General features: G+C 40.6%; 1 long non-coding RNA gene across 2 annotated transcripts in view; it reads right to left on the reverse strand.

Annotated features, from left to right (window-relative positions):
* LOC127021345 (uncharacterized) overlaps positions 1-21,064 on the reverse strand; it is a 148,963-nt gene that overhangs the window by 70,823 nt on the left and 57,076 nt on the right. For both annotated transcript variants that reach the window (XR_007767198.1, XR_007767199.1), the window contains exon 2: positions 2,874-2,963. This is a non-coding gene — a long non-coding RNA (uncharacterized LOC127021345). The remainder of the gene's footprint in view (positions 1-2,873; positions 2,964-21,064) is intronic.

The following is a 21,064-nucleotide window of genomic DNA, read 5'->3' on the forward strand; positions in this document are numbered from 1 at the left end:
TTACAAAGCAGCAGCCAGTACATAGCAGTACAGCTGATAGACTAAGATAAATTCTACATCTCAGATATGGTATTTCATGTACAGTTAAAATCTGCTCAGAACGAAAGGAGCTATAACGCAAGGCTCCCTTTTTAACAAACTGAACAAAAAGACCCAATATTGTGCAATGAATTCCACAGGGGCTTCATTCTATTTATACTGAAATCTCTTCCAGTGCGTGGACATTTAGTGGTTTAGCTTGATATGTCTTTTTTCCACTTACAAAACATCAAAACATGCATTTCTCTGTCTAAAGAACTTTGTATTTGAGGTTAGGAGAAGAAGAATGTACAGATTCTCCACGGAGCACACAGGGGTGCAGCAACCCTCTGTTACACTCTGTTGTATCTGAACCGAAACACAAGATGGTCCACGGGTACTGCCCTGCCTTCAGGAATGCACTGAAAGGAGGTCTTATCAGCCTGTTTTCTGCTATGCATGTTCATACCATCTCCATAGTGCTGAAGAGCCATTACCCATAACTGGGTAACAAAGGGAGAGAAGGCAGACCGTTGCTATTGCCCCCCCAAATTGTAATATAGAAAGCAGTGACATGCCACATAGAGAGGAAGAAAACACACCACTGCAGAAAAGCCAGCACGCTCTCCCCAAGCCATCGAGTAGGCAGCTCCTGGTATGACGTGGCAAAACTCTTGTTTGCAAACAAACAGGGGAAAAAATGTGCTTTGCGTGAAGTGATGCAGATTTCTCTAGAAGCCCACTGACCTCAATGGTGCACGACCGAGCCCTGATATTGTTGTAACTACACAAGCACCACTCTTTGAAATCCTTTGCAGCAGCACCCACTGTCATATCATTTACAGCTCTTGCCATTTGCCTTCTGAACAATTCTGATCCAAGTAACAACAAAAGCAGCAAGACTGGAGCTTCATAAAACACCCCAAAGTAGTCTTACTATTTCTTGAGCAGACGCATTATTTTCACTCAATTTTCGCAATATCTTAGTTAACACGTTTCAGAAATATCTGAATGCCTTACGAGGCTGTTGTCCAGAAAACATGAGACTGCCTGCCAAACACCCAGTGAGGCCACTATTTGCTGTTAGCCCAGAAAAACCATGCCCTAAGAAACTCCAACAGTCACCCTGGCTCCTTACCCAGTGGATGGCTCCATGTCTCAAACCTTAACCTTCAACCACACTTCAGCAAAACATACACAGCTATTCTGATGTAGTACTCATTTCATGTGGGGAACGACATGTAATATTTAAAGCACTTCAGATTCATCACAGCAAGCAAAACCTGCCTTCTGCGGGGAAATCACCTAAAGATTGGTAAGTGATTAGTTAATTCAACAAGTGAAAGATCTCCTGTGGTAGTGTCTACGATGCAGTACAGATCAACAGCAACCACTGTCAGAAAATCCCGAAATTTGTAAGGAGGGCTCATGAAAGCCTCGCTTCTGAATTACCTGCAAGCAGCTCCTAAATACGAGTCTCAGCCAGCACTACCTATTGAAGGTTGCAGGAACTGTGACCTCCCCTTACAGGTAGGAGAGCAGAAAAGCAGGTAGGAAGTGTTTTCTAATGACCTTCTGGGTTTGAGCAAGGCAATTCAAAACTACGTTAGGAGATCATGGTTTTACATGGCTCCTAAGTTTTTAGCAGGGAGTGTGAAATCCTGACTCAAGCTCCATTTAAAAAGAGAAAGAAAGCAAAGAAGAAAAGGTTTGTCTAAAAAGGAACCTCAGGTTTTTACTCTACGTTTGGACTACTTTCAATTCACATTCAGTGCAGTGAAAACAAGACTGTTCTCAAGAGTTTTTAGTGGCGTAACCTACATTTTGTATCAGTTCACTTCACACATGAGAACATTGGCAAACTCCAATGAAGAGGCAGAGCCGCACAGACAGTGGCGGTCGTGGAGGGGAAAGCATTGCTGTGCTGTGCCAGTGCTGCAGTGGAGGTACAGGCTTGCTCCCAGGCTGAGGTTCAGGGTTCATTGCCATTGCCTCCTCCCTCCCTGGACAAGCAAAGCCCGCCTGTCTCCCGGCTTCAGAAGCAGCAGAATGTTTGAAAAGGAAGACTGTGCATTTGGCAACTTTGCTTGGTTCTCATCTCAAGGGGGAAATCTGCTTCCACCCCACGTGGACACTGATCGCTAGAAGGATGCTCTCATAAACAAAACGCTGGAGGCCATGTAATCTTCAGCCTCCCCTTTCTCCCCAGCTCCCAGCAAGCCAAATGTAATGCATGAAACAGCAGGGATGTAAGCTGGGAAAATGTCCTTGAGTGCAAAGGGTACGTGTGAAAACGTTATCATTTACACCAACATGAACCAGCAGTTCTTGCTAATCTGCCCATATTGTTTCAGGGACGCAGTTAAACATTAAGGATGGAATAATCATTTTCTAATCACAGCCTGCCAGAACAGGGCAGAATGACAGCTCAAACAAACAGAATCTACCATATAATCTAAGGTGAATCCAATTTCTTCTTTTATTGAATATTAGAGACTTTTAGGAGACTGTAACCTGCCCTGACATATGCCTCCAATTTTTGGTAAATAATCACAGTCATCTTTGCTTTGATATAGAGATATGTGATAAGTAAGAAATATTTTCCAATTCCAGTTTGTTAAAGTGGAAACCAGACTTTCATCCATGCCAAATTGTTGTATCAGAAGATCATCTCAGAAATATCTGGAACTTCTTATAATCTAAAGGCTTTAGCTAGACAACATTATCATCTCACTTGTGGCCATTTCAAAACCGGAATAGAATTAAAATTAAATAATGGTATCAGAACCTATGACATAAGGGGTTTTAGGCTAAAGCGAATTAATTTATATCTTAAAAATAAAGAAAGGCCTTACTATTGCAGAAGAATGTTGCCACCACACTGCAGAGCAGAGCTATCAGATGCTGTCACGTCACTGCCAGTTCCACATAGAATGTCACGTCTCCTGTACATAAGAGATACATTGCATAATGTTACAGATGGCATAGCTCATAACAGTCAGAATTACATTTATTAAAATTAGCTGAAATGCTTATTACTAGATTCAATGATTTTCCATGCAAGGTGACCTGAGCTGCTTTTTTCTGAGCAGTACCATGATAAGATTTTCCTGCTGCAGAAAACAGCTATAGGTAGAGGGTAACCATTACTGTGCATTGATACCAATTATTAGACACCTGCTCTAAAACTACATTCATAAACATTTGACTTTAGAAACAAACTGGATCCTCAGTGTCACTATTTTATTCACTTTCACCATAATTATTCATGCAACTGCATTTTTGTTTACGTGAGGGCTGGAGCAATGGCTGCTAGCTTCACAAATCATTATTCACATAGGACTTGTTGTATATGAGTGTCAGGGGTGCCCTTTGCTTTTACACTATCTCCAGTTAAAATCGTTGTGGACAAGGGGAGGAAACCAAAACAACTGCTAGCAACACCACCTTCTTCCATTAGCCTGGACCTTCACCTTCAAATGGAAAAAGCAAACTAAATTTTTCACTAGCAAACCATAACCCAAAATGTGTTTATGCAATAACCAAATTGTTATACATGAAAAAAAAAAGGCATTTATGAAAACAAACGCCTCAGCTTCCTATCTGGTGAAAAGGACTGCATTTGATGGCCAGTCTGAACCCAGAGGTTACCACCCTGCCCCGTACACATACATATATACATACACATATGGGTCCATATTCCTCTAGCTACCAACACTAAATGTAAAATCTCACGCACATATAATGCCTAATTTTTCAAAACAACAGATTAACCACAGTAGAGCAGTTGTTTCTCGGGCATACGCTGATATAGCTGCATTTTTATAGCAGGCCAGTGGCGAAGGCACAGAAGCAGTAAAGGTGTGCAGAGCTGTGGAAAACAGCCTGCAAGACCGAGGCCATAACTACGCTATATTCACACAGCGCTAGGTATTTTCCTCTGCAAACACTGAAATGAATACTCACACAGCCCTTGCGAGGTGCATTAAGTACCAGTTAGCTCTGGTCGCTACTGAGGAGGGAAACACGCCTCAGGAAGCGCGGGCTTTGCCCAGGCCCACCCTCCGCCTCAGGCGCGGAGCTGCAGTTGGGCCCGAGGAGGCACAGGCTCCGGCCTGGCCCTCCCCTCTGGCCAGCCACCCTGCCTGAATATTTCATATTTATTTCTCTCTTTCCTCCTTTGCAGTGGCAGTTGTAAATCTGCCTTTCTCAAAATTCAATAAAAAATTAATTGGAAAAAAAAAAAAAAGGAAAAGTCATTTCAACCCTAACAATAAAAGGCCAATTGACTTCTCAATTTTCTAGTGGGCAGGAGAAGAAATCAGGCATACGGCAGGGAGAAACTCAATTCTCCAAAGCTCTCCCCTTCAGGATTTCCAGACCCGCAGTCTCAAGGGTGCTGTGTCCCCTACCACTCGCTCAATTCCAGCCGGGTATTATTTTCTCAGCTCTAAGGGAAGCAAGAATTCATTCTGCATTATTGATGACTCGGCGCTCAGCCGCTACGAGGCCCTTTGGTTCAGTGCTTCCCGCTGGCTGTCACTCATCTGCTCCAAGAGCTCCCATTATGCCGGGGCAGGCGGCTCGCTTTCCTCTCTCCCCAAACATCTCCCTTTCATAAGCAATCAGAAGAAAGCAACTGAAACAAAAACTGGAGGACACAGCGCAATGATGAACCTCGCCCCCGTTAAGGCATCGGCCACATGAACTTGTGTGTTAAAGGCAGCAGAGGGACACGAATGGCTGCGAGGGAGGGAGCCTTGGAAAGGCTCAGGTTCGGCTACCACAGGGCAGTCGATCCATATTTCGATTGATGCCTCTTGCTAGCAAGTTAAACGTAACGCTGAGCTCCAGATCATGACACAAACAGTTTGAAGCAGACTGAGTTTTCTGAATTCTTCCAAAAGAACGTATCTGATCCCAGAAACAGCAAACGCTGACTGACCGCCTGTCAGGGTAGGGGGGTGGGAGGACACATGCTCCTCACAGGGCCAGATTAATCTCTTCCTCTTTCTGTTTTTGCCTCTTGCCCTTCTTTTACCTTGGTGGGTTTTTTTGCTTTCCTTCTTCTCCACCCTAAACAATTATTTCATTTTCTTTTGGAAATCTTGGCACTGAACAAGTGCAGATCCACACACACCTACAGATACGGAGGCTGTACAGTCGTAATTAAGCCTCAGTGTATTTCAAGTAGGAAAGCTGGATGCCAGAGGTACGTTTAATTAATGAACAAGCACCACAGATCTGGTAATTATCAACTAGAATTTGCATCCGTAGCCACTGATGATGCAAAATACATGCACAGTTTTTGCAGAAATCAGTTCTGTCCATCAATGTAGAGTTGAGTTGCAATGTAGTTCAAGTCCAGTCCCTAAGATTTCACAGATGGCCCTTAACCCACTCATTTCGCCACACTGACTAGCACATGCCTACTTGCTGGATCAGTGCTTTGATCCAGGGATATAACTGTTTACAAAGAAGTATGCCACTTCCCTTGGTTCTAAGAAAAACAAAACTAATAGTTGTCAGCAACTTCGAAGAACAGGTTCACAACTAAAAAGCAACTGTAATAATACACTCGGTCTATTCTAAATTAACTGATTTTTATGATACAAGGCTAGCATGATGAGTGGTTTAATTTTTTTTTTTAACTACATTTTTTTTTTATGTAGTCCTAGGAAATTCTGTGAGGAAAACCTTTTAAAAAACTATAGACATGTAGTATTCAGGCCAAATGTCAGATCTCAAGTTTCAAAGTACCAAAGGAAGGAAGTTAAAAATTTGTATTCAGGTTCATACTTTTCTCCTTCCTAGAGAGCTAGAGGGTTTGAATCAGCAGCTCTCCTCTGCTTGTAATAGTGCAAGAAAGTAACTTTTAAGAATTCTATAATTATGTCTTTATTTCTGTGAGTATATTTGTATCAGCTAAAACTGTCTCTGTATCACTTACAATCATGAATTCAGAGTGGGAACAACAGTAGAAGCTCTCCTAGTTGCCCAATTTGTGGATGTTTTATATAATTGATTTCTAAATATTTGGCAATGACTATTCATTAAAGCCTTGTACATTTTTGCCTCCCCACCCCAATGCACTCTTCGCATCCTCTGTGCGATACGTGAACAGCTTGTGACTAACCTTTGAACCCCTCTGTCCAAACTTCTTACATTATCAGTTTTAACCGTGCCCTCAAACTTGTATAAAACAGGGAGAGGCAGGGGTTATTTGAACTGTTCACTGAAAGACAGCAATTTAAAGAAACTTTACAGTGAAATTCTATCTTACTCCAACAGTTTCAGTGATTGTGAAAAAACACCTAAAAAAAAAAGTTCAGCAATTTCACACAGTGGAAAACAGCCCAGGGCACAAGAAAACTAAAACCAAACAGTTTGCCGTCAGTGCTGTAGACTGTGTTCAGTAAAAACAAAAGATCAAACAAGTTCTGTAATCATTATATAAAGCACATTTGCTATGGCATGTGAAGAAAACATACTTCCTTCCTAATACTAATTAACATTAGAGAGTTGTGGGCTGAAATGCAGGATAAAAATAGCTGTTTAAACTAATCACTCAGCAAGATGTAAATGTTACATATAAAGTATACCTAACGGGTTGGAATATTTATCCCAGAAGTAAAGAAAGCTTTCACTACTCATGAATTATAAAAGTTTCTTTTCCTGCCTCACTGCAACAATACATGGACCCTTTGCAAGTATGTGACCACTCTTCATAGATTGTCTACAGTCTTCCTTATTTGTAAGTATTAAAATGTTTTTTGCAGCAGCAAAGATTGTGGGGAGCGAAGGAAAGTGTGAGCAGAAAACATAATATGAAATTGTTTTATAAACAGCACAAAGATATTCCAATGGCCTAAGCCACGCTGTGACTGTCAGACAATGTGTAGGTTTGCAGACGATGCAGAAAAAAAGCCCACAACCGATAGCAGTATCATCAGCTTCACCTGAACATCACTTATATATCCCTTCAAAGTGCGTTACTAATGTACACAAATCAGCCAGCTCCGCATAACAGGGATGGCATTCTCAGATCTGCCTTTGCTTTTCTGAAATTATTTCTCCTTTCATATGTGCTCCATCCTTCCACAAATAAATCCAGGCAAATTTTTTCCTTCTGGTCACCCCTGGCTGTTCCTTCCCCTTTCCCCATCCTATGGTTTCCCCACTGTCACCAGCACCACTCTTAAATGACTCCTCATGAGTAGGAGCCAGCACTGAATGGAAGGCATTCAACGACTGTCATGATACCAACCAGACCACCAGTCTCTCCAAAATGTTCCTGAGCATAAACCATATTAAAAAGTTCAGGACGCCAAATGTTATTGAAAAAACATTTCAATAGTTTCCTAGTAACAACATTTCAGAAGTTTCCTAGTAATTTCCCCTAGCAAGAATTCAAGGTAGGATAACAACTGGAGAAAAGCCGTTGAAATGTGCAGTGCTTAAGCATTGCACATTTGAAAAGCTAACACCTTCCTGTCTATTTAGAGAGGTGCCATATTTCCATCCTCCAACATTTTTAACCACCTGCCGAGCTCTGTGTCTAATACAGATATCAATGAAATACATTCTTGAGTAACGACAGTGTTGTGCAGGACTCAGCTGAAATTCATGCGCCGAGCAGATGAAGACATCTCCGTGATCACTGCCCTTCTCATCACACATTTGGCTGCTTTGGGCTGGATTCAGGAGCGCTTATTTACCCAGCAGAAAACTCGTCACAAGATACACTTGACACTGGTTACACCCAGCCTATATGAACAAAGCTATTAGGAAGGCAAGACTGTCCACTAGGTGCTAGGCTAATGAAAAAGAAAGTGGTGTTTTTTTCCCTTCATCAGCCAGGGGAAATAAAACACCCCTCTGAGCAATTTCTGTAATCCCAGGCCAAAATCAGATCCCAAACTCAAGCTACCTGGCACTCTGATCTCCTGCTGTAAGAGTCACAGGAGCACAATTTCAGTCTGTAAAGACTGAATAAAAGAAAATAGTCCTTAGGAGACAGAGAGTACAACCCAGGACAGCACATTCTTATGTCCTCTTCCAGGACTCTGTCAGCAGATACTTTAGACCGAGGTAGCAGATGAGCAGGAGCTCTAATGGCAAATCTTCAGGAGTAGAGACTTAACCTGATAGAAAGGGAAAACTGTTCAACAGCACTGTTTTAAGATTACTCTAAACTGACAAGATAATTCAAACAATCTGGCCATGTAAACTGAGTCACAAGGCTCTTGGGCCAGCCAAAAAAACCCCAAAAACCAAAAACAAAATCCCTGAAACTTAAAAAGCAATTAGTCATAACGAGTCCAAAACCTTCCCTACGACAAACTCATTCCACTGAAAATGGAACTGTTCAGGGCAACACAAACACCACCTCTGCTCCATCTTAAAACATGATTCATACGACTAAGTGCTTTGTTTCCCTCTTGTAGCATGTAATGTTTGGACTTCTTAAAAGGGTCATATTGAATTAACAGGTTCACCTTGAAACCACACAGTGGAACAAAAGGCTGTGTGCCAAACAGCACTCCAGAGGGGACCAGCTTGCAAGAATGCAATTCTCTCCTGTTCAGTAAGAAGAACAAGTGTCGTGACAACCTTTAAATGCTCAGGTCCAAAACACAGATCTCCTCCCAGGTCCCTTTCAGCTTGCAGCAGAGCGTCCAAAATGTGCAGCCTGCATTCTGAGCACCAGGCAGGAGAGCCTGCAAGGAAGCACTCGGGGAGGAGTATATGTAACCACAGACGTACTGCACGGATTAGCTATCAGAGACTGGTTATATGGCTGTCACAGCTCATTGGATTTCTTTGTCTTTATCCACTGTAAGCATTTAAAAGACAGCCCTGTGTTCCCGTGTCTAAAAGTATTCAGTAAAGCTCATATATTTGGCTTCTAAGGGGGAGGAAGCAGGAAACAAACTCAAAAATCTGACCTAAAATAGCATTAAATAGTAGTTTTCTTCAGAGGAGTTGAGAAGAGGTTGTGGAGAGAGTGACACTGGTGCTAACATCTTAGAAGGATTTAGTTTACATGTGACCTATTTGGTGCATTGTCTCAGTCATGTAGCGCATGGGGAGCTGGAAGCATAACAACAGATAAAAGATATGGCTTACACTGCTAAAAAATGTTAGCCATTTCAGCCTCTCTTGTATAGCTATGAATAGCTCATTTGAATTGCAGAGGGAAAATTTTTCCAGCAAAAGGAATCTGATCCAGAAAGTTCCTCTGAGGAGGAATTTTTTCCAAACTATAATGCAGAGCATCACTTATGAAAAGAGTCCCTCAATAAACATTTTGCAGTCCAAAACACTCAGCTGTCTTCTAGGAACTGAGATTAATCTAGCGAGCCTCAACACTGATTTCTGAGACTGAAGTCAGGCAGGCCCTCTGCAGCTTCACACCTCGCAGCAGGGAACACCCAATATTTCTCAGCATTTTCTGTATTTTACAGAATAAAGAATAAATTAGAAGCAGCATTTCAATATGGAAGCAACCTGACTCAATGGGGGCCTGGCCATCTATTCTGTGATCCAAATGGATATGCAGGATGATTACTTCTAGGCTTTCCTCTGCGTGTCTGTGCTTGTGTAAAACGTGTAGGTGCTTTAATAAGCATCTTCCTTCCCCAAGGTTAATCATCTTAATGATAAATGTCATGGAGACTTTGAAAGACTATCATGGTCCATGATTAAAAGAACGAGTGATGCAGTAAGATTTTCATCAACAGAGTCGGCTTCTAATGTCATCTTTCCATGTGCTCCAGCGCTGCACATCCCATGTTCTCCTTGGATCAACCGAAACAACGCTGCAGCACCTCCCTGCGGGAGGTACCAGGCTGCCTTCCAGCGATAGCCCTGTACTCCCCAGGGAGCTTTTCCAGAGCCATCCACTCAGACCACAGCAAAGCATCTACACAGTGTGAAACGGCAAACGAGTTCTCATTTGGGAAACGGCGAGGGGAGGTCTCAGGTTCTGCCTTTACTTCTTAATAAAAAAATAAGGGTGGTGGTATTATTTGCTTTTTCACAGTAGCCAGGTCGTCCGCAGTGCAAGCAGCAGTACAAACAATGTAGAGCAGAGCCCTTGCCCCTAGGAGTTTATGATCCAAGAAAAAAACAAGGGACAGCAGCGTGGCCCAGGAAAACGAGGGCACAGAAGCAAGTGCAGGCGAAGCTGGTCAGCTGAAGCACCAGCAGCCTGATCACTCACACAGTTATTCAAGAGAAAGAGCGCGCAATTTTCAACATAGTAAGATGGGAAGGTTTAAGGGAAGAGAAGACAGATTTGTAGGCTTTTGAAGGAAATCCTCCTTAGTCCAGCTAGTCCTCACTCCACAACTATTTCTCCATTTCTATCCTTCCACCTTATTTTGCCCTTAATCTCACTGTACATTCTTCCTCCCAGCTCAAAGAGCAAACCCACAAGGGAGCCAGATGTGCTGAACGTATGGATATAAAGAGGCAATCTGCATAACAACAAGAACCATGTGAAATAATCTCATTTTTCCCATCTTGCTTCTATTTTTTTCCAGGGGAAAAAAGTAAAATACAGATCTAGTTCATGGTTTGTTCTTTTCAAAGCAGTTTCATTTTCTTTAAACCTTCCTCCACCTTTCAGGGTTTGGATATAATATATGGCTATATAAATACTTCCCATCCACATACATGTATGCATTACCGTTTTGCAGCTATATTGCAAAGTTCCTTCCTCTCCAAATGATATAATCAGAAGTGAAAAACAAGTACCCACCATGGTCAAGCAAATAACCTATTGTTCAAATAGAGTCCCATTAGTCCCTCTGTGAGCCCAGTGTAAGCCCAAAGAACTCAGTAGCAGCAGCAGCAGCAGCAGCAATTCACTTCTAGCAGTTCTGAGGAGAGAGAATCATGAAGGGAGGAAAAAGAAAATTATGGGTCTGTTAACTGTAAAAAAAAGATGATTCTCTTTTGATCTACGGTGGTAGAAGCCCATAGGAGATCCTGAATACAGAGATAAGGCTCTCAATCAGGGTATTTGGATACACGGATATGAATACTTTCTTAACCTAGACCATACATTCTCCCATTATACAACAAATGTGGTTCACCAGCTTCCTACACTCAAAGATCCAAAACTGGGAGCAAAGGAATCTCCACTGGGAAGGGTTTCACCCAAGGGATGCTATCTTCCCAGCCATAGTGACAGTGAAGAGAGGAAAGCGGCTCAAGAAGCAGAACAAATATTAGAGCTTAAGTTCATTGCTCCGAGTGGTCTCTGGAAGACCTTCTCTCTTTGCTGATTAAGGAGACTGGACTTTGCAAGTACCTTCCAACCACCACCGTGGACTGTTAAGCACTAAGCACCTATAAAAATCTGGCCTCAACTGTGGGTGTTGAAGACCTACAAATGTAGCCAAAGAAAATCTGGTCTGCTGGATCTGACCCAAAGCCAATTGAATCAAGTTTTGGACCGGGCTTTAAGAATTTTTGTTATAAGATGTAAGAAACTGGACTTTCCCCTTGTGCTATGCACCGTGCAAACATACCCTGAGAGACAGCCAGCAGTGCAAGGAGCCAGCAGGCTGAGGAGGGATGGAGAGGGGAGAGGGAGTTACGGTCACAGCATATTGGTTGCAGGGCCATGGACAGGAGACAGTATTTATTTAAAAAGCAGTTAAACATTAGAATTTAGTGCCTCTGATCGTTTTGCTGTTACCAATGTGCTGCTTCTACCTCCAGCCTACTTTATTCTGTTCATTGTTCAGAACAGACCACCACTGAAGTTGTCATTTTAAAATATTTTCCACTGTGATTAAACAGCTGCTGCAGTCAAGTAGTTCTATCTTCTATCAAAGTTTGTAAATCACAGTATTTTAAAAGATGCAAGAAGCAAATAATCTGGTGTATAATAGTTATTTGATTTTTTACATATGTGTAGAGAAAATAAGCACATTAGATCTCTAGCCTTTAATTAAAAAATAGTTGGGGGGAGGGAGTAATATCTTAATAAGTAACATCTGACCAAAAAGTATTTAGTAAATCATACCCTAAGTGTGGCCAAAAACTGTAAGATTTACTGCAAGTAAATCATTATTGCTATCTGAGTCTGAATAGCTTCCATCTGATTTCTGTATGAAAACACACTCCATGGAAGCACAGCCTTGGACTTCAAAGGACATGCAGGATGCTACTAATTTCTGTATCTGACAGTGTGATGCAATGTTTGGATTTGCATCTCTGCACTTCAAAGTGTGGCACTCTCCAGATAAGGTCTCCATTTATTTTGACATGGATTTGCAGAGGTGAACAAGAAAGCAGCACCCAAAACAGACAGTAAACCCCCCCCCCGCCCCCCAACCAGAAAGAAAGAAAAAAAAAAACCAAAACCTGCTCTGTTTGCTTCTCTCTGAATTCAGTAATGCCCTGGAGAACAAGGATTACAGAAGAATAGTACAAGTCATCGTTGCGGTACAAGTAATCTCCAGTGTCCAAAACACAGTGTCAACATATGGTACTCAAATGCAGATTTAGAACATCTTTGAAGTAATATTGAATCTGACTAACAGGTAAAATGTAGACCTAGCTGCCCTTTTTTTTTTTTTTATTTCATACTGAGGTTGTCAAAATTTCAAGTAGGGCAGCTAGATACTAGTGCGTCTTTATTCTGTGAATTACACAGAATTTTACCTAAAAATTACCACCAAGATGAATTCTGATGGTCCGCTTTACTTTTTGCCAACCTAGCAATGCTGGGATCCTACAGTAAAATGATACAAAAGCTTTTGCCCTAATGACCCTATAATGACACTTAAAAACTCATATTGTATATGTGTGGAATTTCTATCACATTGTAGACCTAAAGAAAACTCTAAATGCTGGGATATGATCACAACTGCAATACAAATCTTATTCATTCCATCAAAATACATAAAGAAGTCTTCTGCAACTATAGCTCCTAGAACTGTTCTCACTTCCCTTGTATAAAACATCAAAGTATTTTTCAATATCAATAGCTGCTGACTAGGACCATATATACAATTGTTATAATTATTTATTTATAATTAATTAACCACTGATCACGTTCAGCAAAAACATTTGGGAGAAAAAAAAATGTACCTTAAAAATCTCAGAGAAGAGAGGTGTTGAGGGGCAAAAGTGTAAAAATCTTCAATATGAAAATCCAGGAGGAAATTACTGGCATTTTGAAGCACTGCGTAATGCAGGTTCAAATAGCTGCACCTAAAGTTACATTATATAAGATACCACTGTCACTAAGGTTCCCAATTGAGGAGTAATTGTCAAGTATCCCATACGCTAGGTACATACTGTCCTTATAATTAAGTTTGCATAATATGCCACTACATTAAAAGGACTGCCTTTGTATTTAATCATCTCTGGTTTTTGGTTTTTTTTTTAAGGAGAAAAGAGGAAAAAAAAAATCTATCAAAGCTAACAGGACTCAGAAGATTTGTGTAATAAATATCATATGCAGATTTTTATTTCCCAGTTCAGCTGGAGACCAATGTAGTATTTTGAAGTTTGATTAAGGCAGTTCAGCCTCTCAAAAGTTCCTGTTTCAACATTAAAAATAAGTTGTGTGGTACTGTTCTATTAATTATTTTTTTAAAAAGGAATAGCAAGTTTCATTTGCTCAATTAAAAGACCAAAAATCAAATACTGTTCAAAGAAAGAATTCAAAATTAGTATGCTACTTCTTACTCATTATGATTAGTTATCATTTGCTCCGTGCAATATTTACACATATTGCCAAATCCCTCAGTCCTTCCTTAGGCGAAAAAGGTCAGTGGGAGTTTTGACTAAGTCCTTCAGGATTTGGGCCATATTGAATTAGAAACCTATATAATTCCAAATATTTTCTCTATTATATAGAATTCTTGCATACTTAAGCAACTTTGTATTCAGAATGAATCTCAGAGCTTAAATGCAACTCGCATCTGGATTGTAGATTGTGCTTTATATTATACAATCTGCAGTTACTGGAAATGTTTGTATCCTTTACTGAGAAAGAATGATTCATTTCATAGAAATTTTCATCTGCTATTAATCTTCCAGGATATAGTTAGTGTTCTGATATTTTCAGATATTGTTTTATGGAGGGATTTAAAGTAGCTCTCCCTTGGCAGCCTGCAAGATTACTCAGTGATTATAAGCAACTCAATACTGTATGACAGCATTTCCATGCAAGGGACTTACAATCATGTTTCATTAATTCGGCTTGAATGAAGCCTCATTTCAGGCCTTGAGGAGCTTAAGATTTATGTGAAATTAATAACATAACAGATGTCTTCACAATTTGGTTCCTCTGAAAAAAACTGATTACTTTGAAAACTTCAATGCTTTAAAATGCAGACTGAGGGAGTTTTTACTCTAGGGTAAAGAGTTATTCGTTTATATCAACCGAATCTCGGAACTAAGTGGAATTTAAATGTCAGATTTATATTAAATAGTCATATTCACCATTATTACATGTAATAAACAAAAGCCTATTACTTTCATTAATAAGCGGTGTTGGACATTTAAACTAAAGCTTAGAGAGATAGAGTCAGCACCTTTGCTAAGCAGTAGGAATAAGTGAGACACAAGGGAGGTAAAAGAAGAATATCCAGGAAGCCCTGGGTTTTTTATCTTTGTTTCTGATAATTTAATCATCTTTTCCTCATAGGAAAACAAAATGCATCTGTGCTCACACAAAACTCCCCACTTTATAAGAGTTGAAGCTGTCTCTTGTGGATGCACATGCCTAAGGCCAAATGCCTTCTTTCTTTCACAAGACACTTTAAACACCGGCTTCTCTTCTTTTTTTTCCTTTTTTTTTTTCATTTTTTTCAAAAATTCAATTCTTTTATCTAGGCTTCAGCCACACTAGGTGCCTTGCAAGCTGAATTTTAACGCATGCATGAGCAAGGGGTTTATCTTTAAGGAAACTGTCTATGCGATTACTTCTCCAAGTCCAAAAAAAATAATTGAAATAAAAATTATCTCTTAGCTTTGCTTTTTGATCCGATATGCTGAAGGGCACAGGGAACAATGCATTTTTGATTCACACACTCAAGTACAGCTGATAGGATAGTCACTGCGATGGTTCGATATGCAAATGTGTTACATTAAGGGTTGAAAAATTGACACAGTGCAGGATATTACAGCTAAGACACTATCAGCAAAATCATAACAATTAGCTGTTTGATTGCCGCAGACACGGTTCATGCACCAGCCTCACATTTATAATGAGGTATCCCCCGATCCCTTTCTTGTCTCGCCCCACCCTCAGCACCATGTCCACATTGATACGATGCTTCGCCAAGAGGTAAGGGCTCCGAGATAAAGACGAAATATCAAAAGCATTAGTATAAATTACAATTGTACATTATTAGCTATTTAATTACATGAGATATCAGAGTGGAGCTTGCTGATTTCATGCTTATGTTAAAAGTTACCATGGCAGTATTCCTCCCCTGCGAGACGGCATCAGGAATTATTGTTAGCACATGCTAAAACAGACAAAGCAATGTATTCTCGCCACATTCTCTCCCTGTCTCTCTCTAAGTTTAATACCAAGGAATTCCTTAGGCATCTAAAAAAAAGCACATGTCTGGCATGGGGCTGTGAACCAGGAGATCTGAATTTGGAGATAAAGTCGGCATCCTAGGCCTAAGGCGGGTGGCTGCTGTGCTGACTGCGGAGGTGACTTGTTCTGCTCTCCATGAGGGACACCCGGTTTCCCGTGCACCAGCAACCCCCCCCTCGCCCACACCCCCCCGAGGGATGGCATTAGCTGTGCCTCCAAAACCAGCTGCTTATCAGCTCCTCTGGAGGGAGGAAGAAGCAGTGGGTGGCAGAAGGTTGCAAGGGGGGGGACGGGGCGGGGGGGGAAGGAAGAGGACCAAGAAAAAGGAGACATTAATAAGGATGAAGGAAAAGGGGGGGAACTGTGCTCTACCCAAACATGCACGCAGACAAAGGCCTGATCAAGCAGCACACTTATTTACATGCCACTGATTTCTCCATATGTACAAATGTGCAAGATAATGCCTAAATAAACACATCAGTGCACCAGAGAGAGAGGAAATCAAGATTGAGAGATGTCTTTTGGTGTCTTGCCTCTTTTTAAAGGAGGGAAATCAGCATTTTACACTAAACATCTAAAAAACTCCTCTATGATGAAATGTAACAAATGCTGGAGTTACACATTAAGTTTTTCCACCAAATTCCCCAGCTGGCACCGTCCCCAGTGCCTGTGTGCCACAGCTATGCAAAGCTGTCTTCAGAGGTGCTGGGATCCCCCTAATCGGGCAACAGGGAACGATGTCAGCACGACTGGATTGGAAGGGCTTGAATTTAACGTAAGGCTTTTACGTCTCTCTGGTCTTCTGCATGAGCTCTCTATGGATGGTTCGGTTAACAAGGACAGGCGCTGACAGATGTTGTCATGCACCATGGCAGAAACATTTCTGTTCAGAGGAAATAGATTTAAAGCCAAATGAGCAATACGAATTGAATCAATTAATGAATCACAGATAGCTGAGATGGCAAAGGCTGTCGTTAGCTCCGTGCCAGTGAAGTATTCTCACCCATGACGTATGGGCCCTTTTCTGGCAGAAGTATGCTGAAGCACACCAAAAACCTCACCCGGAAAGGAATCACCCACCACTGAACTGCTGACGAATGGACCTGAAGGTCCAGGTCTCATTTTACCTCATCTGTTTTTCGAAGGTTCACAGAGCATTAGGTTGGAAAGGGAAAGTAACATAAAACTTATCACTTATTATGTTTAATATAGGAGTGATATGACCTCAGGTACCAGCTCCTTTATCAGTGACAAGGAAGGATCGAAGGGCTTGAAGCTGTTGCTGGGATCAGTCTGGCCCCAAAGAGGTTTGGATGATCTTTACTTAAACGTCTTGCCCTTACAGTGTGGCTGTAAAAGGTAAAAGTACAGAACATTTTGAACACAATCCTGAAAAAGGATGGGAAACCTGAAAAGGGATGAGAAACCCTGAATGCAGCACTTTCCCATTTTTTATCCCACTCTAATGTATTAATAGAAAGTATTAAAAAAAAAATCCATGCACTTTAATGCACTTTGCATTAATATGGCTTAATTTGAAGATATTTTTTAGACATTTCCCCATCTCTGAGCACATCCATCGATAGCCCCAATGACTGAGCACTGTTCCTCTGCTCCATTCTCCTTTCCTTCATCTACAGATTTCAAGACAGCTTTGTCTGGTGATGCTGGTACCAAACATACAGATTCCTCGTAATTTCTCTGAACAGTTTCACCTCATTTTTCGACCTTCTCTAAATTAAAACATCATTTATCACAATAGAACAATAAAACCAGTGTTTTAGTGAAGCTGGCTTTCAAAGAAGAGTAGAGCAGCAGAATACCTGGGAATTAGGGTAATTCAGGAGCAAGTCAAAGTTTTCTGGAAGTGGCAAAAGCATTTAACGTGAGGATTGTGAAAATAAGCTGTAAACCCCTTTGCTGTCCACCTCCTGCAATACAATCTCCATGCTAATGTGAGAGTGACCCAGGAACTGTTATTCTTACACCAGGGAAGCTTAGAGGTCTCCAGTTTTCCTGCTCCATTTGATGCTTGACCAGCAAAAGTTAAAATTTTGAAAAGTTGAATGGACAGATAATCTCAGTCTCCATGTACAACTGCAACATTTCATTTATGCCATAAGAATTATGTTTAAACGTTGACATATTTTCTTCTTCTAATCTTTTTCGCCTAAACTAAATTTCAGCATTAAAATCTCCTTAGTGCAAAAGAAATGGAATGGTGAAGGCCTTTTTTCTCCAAAACCCTCATTGACACTAACACCTTCCCCACTAAGTTTTGGGTTTGCTGAATCAGCATTTTTTGCCAACTGGAACATTCCCCTTCCATTACACTCATCTGCTCTCACTTGTTTGGAGATGGCTATTGAGATATGGAGGACGACTGCTTGTACTGACATTTTCATGAGAATAAGCTTTCAAGTCTGGAACTTTCTGGTTTTGACTTGGCCCACTATACAGAAACACTCTCTCATGAGAAAAGAGTCCAAAAAAAAAAATAATAAAAGGGGGCATCAACGTTTAGCTTGACTTTGTACCATGCCTGTGGTTCTCACCCAAGCTGCTTCACGTGACAGTGGTGGCCAGGGGAATTGGCCTGACACCAGTGCATCTCGCTCTAGTACTTTCCGCCTTCCAACTACAGGGGCTCCATTGGATGCTGTACCAAGTTACACATTTGAGCTGCCTTAATTTAATCCTGGAGTGGTATTCACGCTGTCTCATGTTGCTCATGAGCAGGTTTACAACTCGGTGTTACTCAAAGTCTTCAAAACTCCAGAGTTAAGTCACCGTCATTAAACTACATTTGTCAGCCCTTTGACACACGGTCCTGTTCCTGGGTCCAAAACGGGACAAATAATCTCCTCTCTCTTGGCTTGCTGGAGTCCCCAGATATTAATACTAGATGCCAACTTGCCTATTTAAAAAAGAAAAATATTCACAGCTATATCAGTGGTGCAGTTAAATGGATAAGAATTCATTCAGATCAATATTATCAGGGGAACAACATCCTTTCAGCTCCAACGACTTTTATTAAAAAAAAGAAAATCCAGCAAACAACCACACCAGCCCACTGTAAATGGAGCCAAGTGATTTCTTCATATAATGCTTGTTATATTCACTTTAAGGGGAAAAGTAAATGAAGACTATAATAGGAAAAACAAAAACAGGCAGATCTAACTGCACAATAAATACAGAACGTGCCCTATTTAATCTGCTTACAGTAAAATCCACTGAGCAAAATTATAATTTGATATGGCTCAGCTTAGCCAATAGAAACTCATAAAATGTCTTAACATCATAATACATTGTACAAAAGAATCACTAAGTACCATAAAACATATGGGAATATGGGTCTGTATTCATCCATTACTCTTTGCCAGTGTAGCATATTAAAATGGTTTCTATTTAAGTGCAGAGATCCCTGAAGTATACTACAGTCTTAATTAAAATGTCAATAAAATGCAAAAGTGCATTGGGGACCTTATCTGATTTTTTTTTTTTTTTTTTTTTTTGGTTAACTCTTTCAGAGAGTTATTTCTTAATAGCTTCATTACACTACTGAGGTTTGGAGCAATTAAAAATAAATATAAGTAAGCCATTTTTAATAATTAGCTGCAATGTGAGCATGATCTGTATCCTTTCTCTCTAGCACAATTCCCTGCAGGAGTCGCTGGCAGGTTAAGTCAAGACTGGAAAAGTAGGTCCTTATCCGAGGCCAGGAAACAATGCTTTGGCTATTCTCATTCCAATATTTGATTTTCTTTCAGTAAATTTAAAAAAAAGGAGCAAGATCTTTTGTGACTCTCTTTCTGTGATCAGAGACCTTAGCCAGGTAAGAAGCTGTCTGGTTTTCAGTGACACTTAAAGTGAACAGCTTTTACTAGGCATGGGAGACACTGATCTGGGAGGCAGGTTGTCTCTCTGAAGGTCTTGCCCTGCCTTTCCATGGGGCATCAAACCCACCATAAATGGAAATAAAAACTAGAGCTGGCCAAGAAATTGTTATCTATTTGCTTCTTCTTTTCTTTCAATGAATTTAAAATTGCCTTAGAAAAATTCCTTCTAAAAAAGCAAAACAAGATACATTACAAGGTTTTTCCAAAACTTGAAACAAAATTCAGTTGTAAGAAGAAGAGAAGATCCCACTCTTGCTTTTTGTAATATTGGAAGGATGACAATGGAACAAGTAAATAAGCTTTTCTCTTTCCTCCTCTTCCATTCTCCCAACCTCTTGTACCTGAAGAAATATTTTCAAAGACAAATTCATTTTCCCCACTTCCCTAAAATGCTACAATGTTTCTCTAAAATCTGCATTCCCTTGAGGAAAGAAAGTGTATCTTTGGAATGGAATTTGTCTATTGCTAGCAAGATCAAAATCTTGCCAAAAATTGTGATACTGGGAGCAACCCTGGAGTGCCGGCAGCACTGCCTGAGGCACTGGTGCAGGGTCCTGGATGGCTGATGTGGTGCAGGAGGGCTTTCCCAAGAGGTGTGAGGCTGGGCCAAGGCTGATTCTGCTTCGAGACAGCATGGAGAGCACTCTGAAGTCAATGGCAGTGTATAATCCAGCCTAAAAAATAAACTGAAGGATCAGAGCCTCTGTTCTGCAATCTTGTAGTACTTACAGGTGGTATATTGACCTGACCACGGCTACTAACTCATTAGACAGGATTGGCAATTACCTTCCCTGTACAAGGATAATATGGAAAACAAAACATAGTGCTGGTTTTGAAATCTGTGCTTAGTGGCTAGATACATTACGTGCCTATCTTTTTAGTAGGCTGGAGAAGCAGAAAAAGGAAAAAACCAGAAGTAAATAAGACAAGAAAAGTTTACCAGATCAGCATGCCTTCAGATTGCATCACGATCTATTTCTCTATTTCATCCCCCTCTAAATCCACTTTATGTTAAGTGACAAGCAGTTGGCAGGTTTTGCAGATATATTGACAATAGTAGACATATGATACAGCTGTGAAGATTTGTCTTACCAGGGTTTCAGCTGGTTTCTACTAGCTAACAGCCAACAGCCAGATTTTGGGGGTTATGACCTCTAGTTATTTGAAAGAAACTAGGGGGAGGAGGCAGGCAACACGTTTTATGCACTAGTCTGCTGTTCCTAGAATATTTTTAGGACTTACTCACATAAAACTGACTCCATTTAACGATGCTTTAAAAAAAAAAAAAAAAGTGATTGGAAAGGATGTATCTTGTGAACAGAATTGGGAAATTTAAACACTTATGGGGCCCTATCTTGTATGGCGCTGAGCAAGCACTTCCTGCAGAGTGCCAAATATTCTTAGTGGATTATATGGAAGGTGAAGGTATTTAGCTCAGTATATTGTATTCCTTTTGGTGGGGATAGTCCACATTATGTTTCTCAATTCCTCCAACTCTTTGATTTTTTTATATTTTTTTTTAAGCTGAAATAATAAAGGATTTGGACTTCCAACAGCAGAGATGCTC

The sequence above is a fragment of the Gymnogyps californianus genome, chromosome 12 (genome assembly GCF_018139145.2).
Source record: "Gymnogyps californianus isolate 813 chromosome 12, ASM1813914v2, whole genome shotgun sequence".
NCBI lineage: Eukaryota > Metazoa > Chordata > Aves > Accipitriformes > Cathartidae > Gymnogyps > Gymnogyps californianus.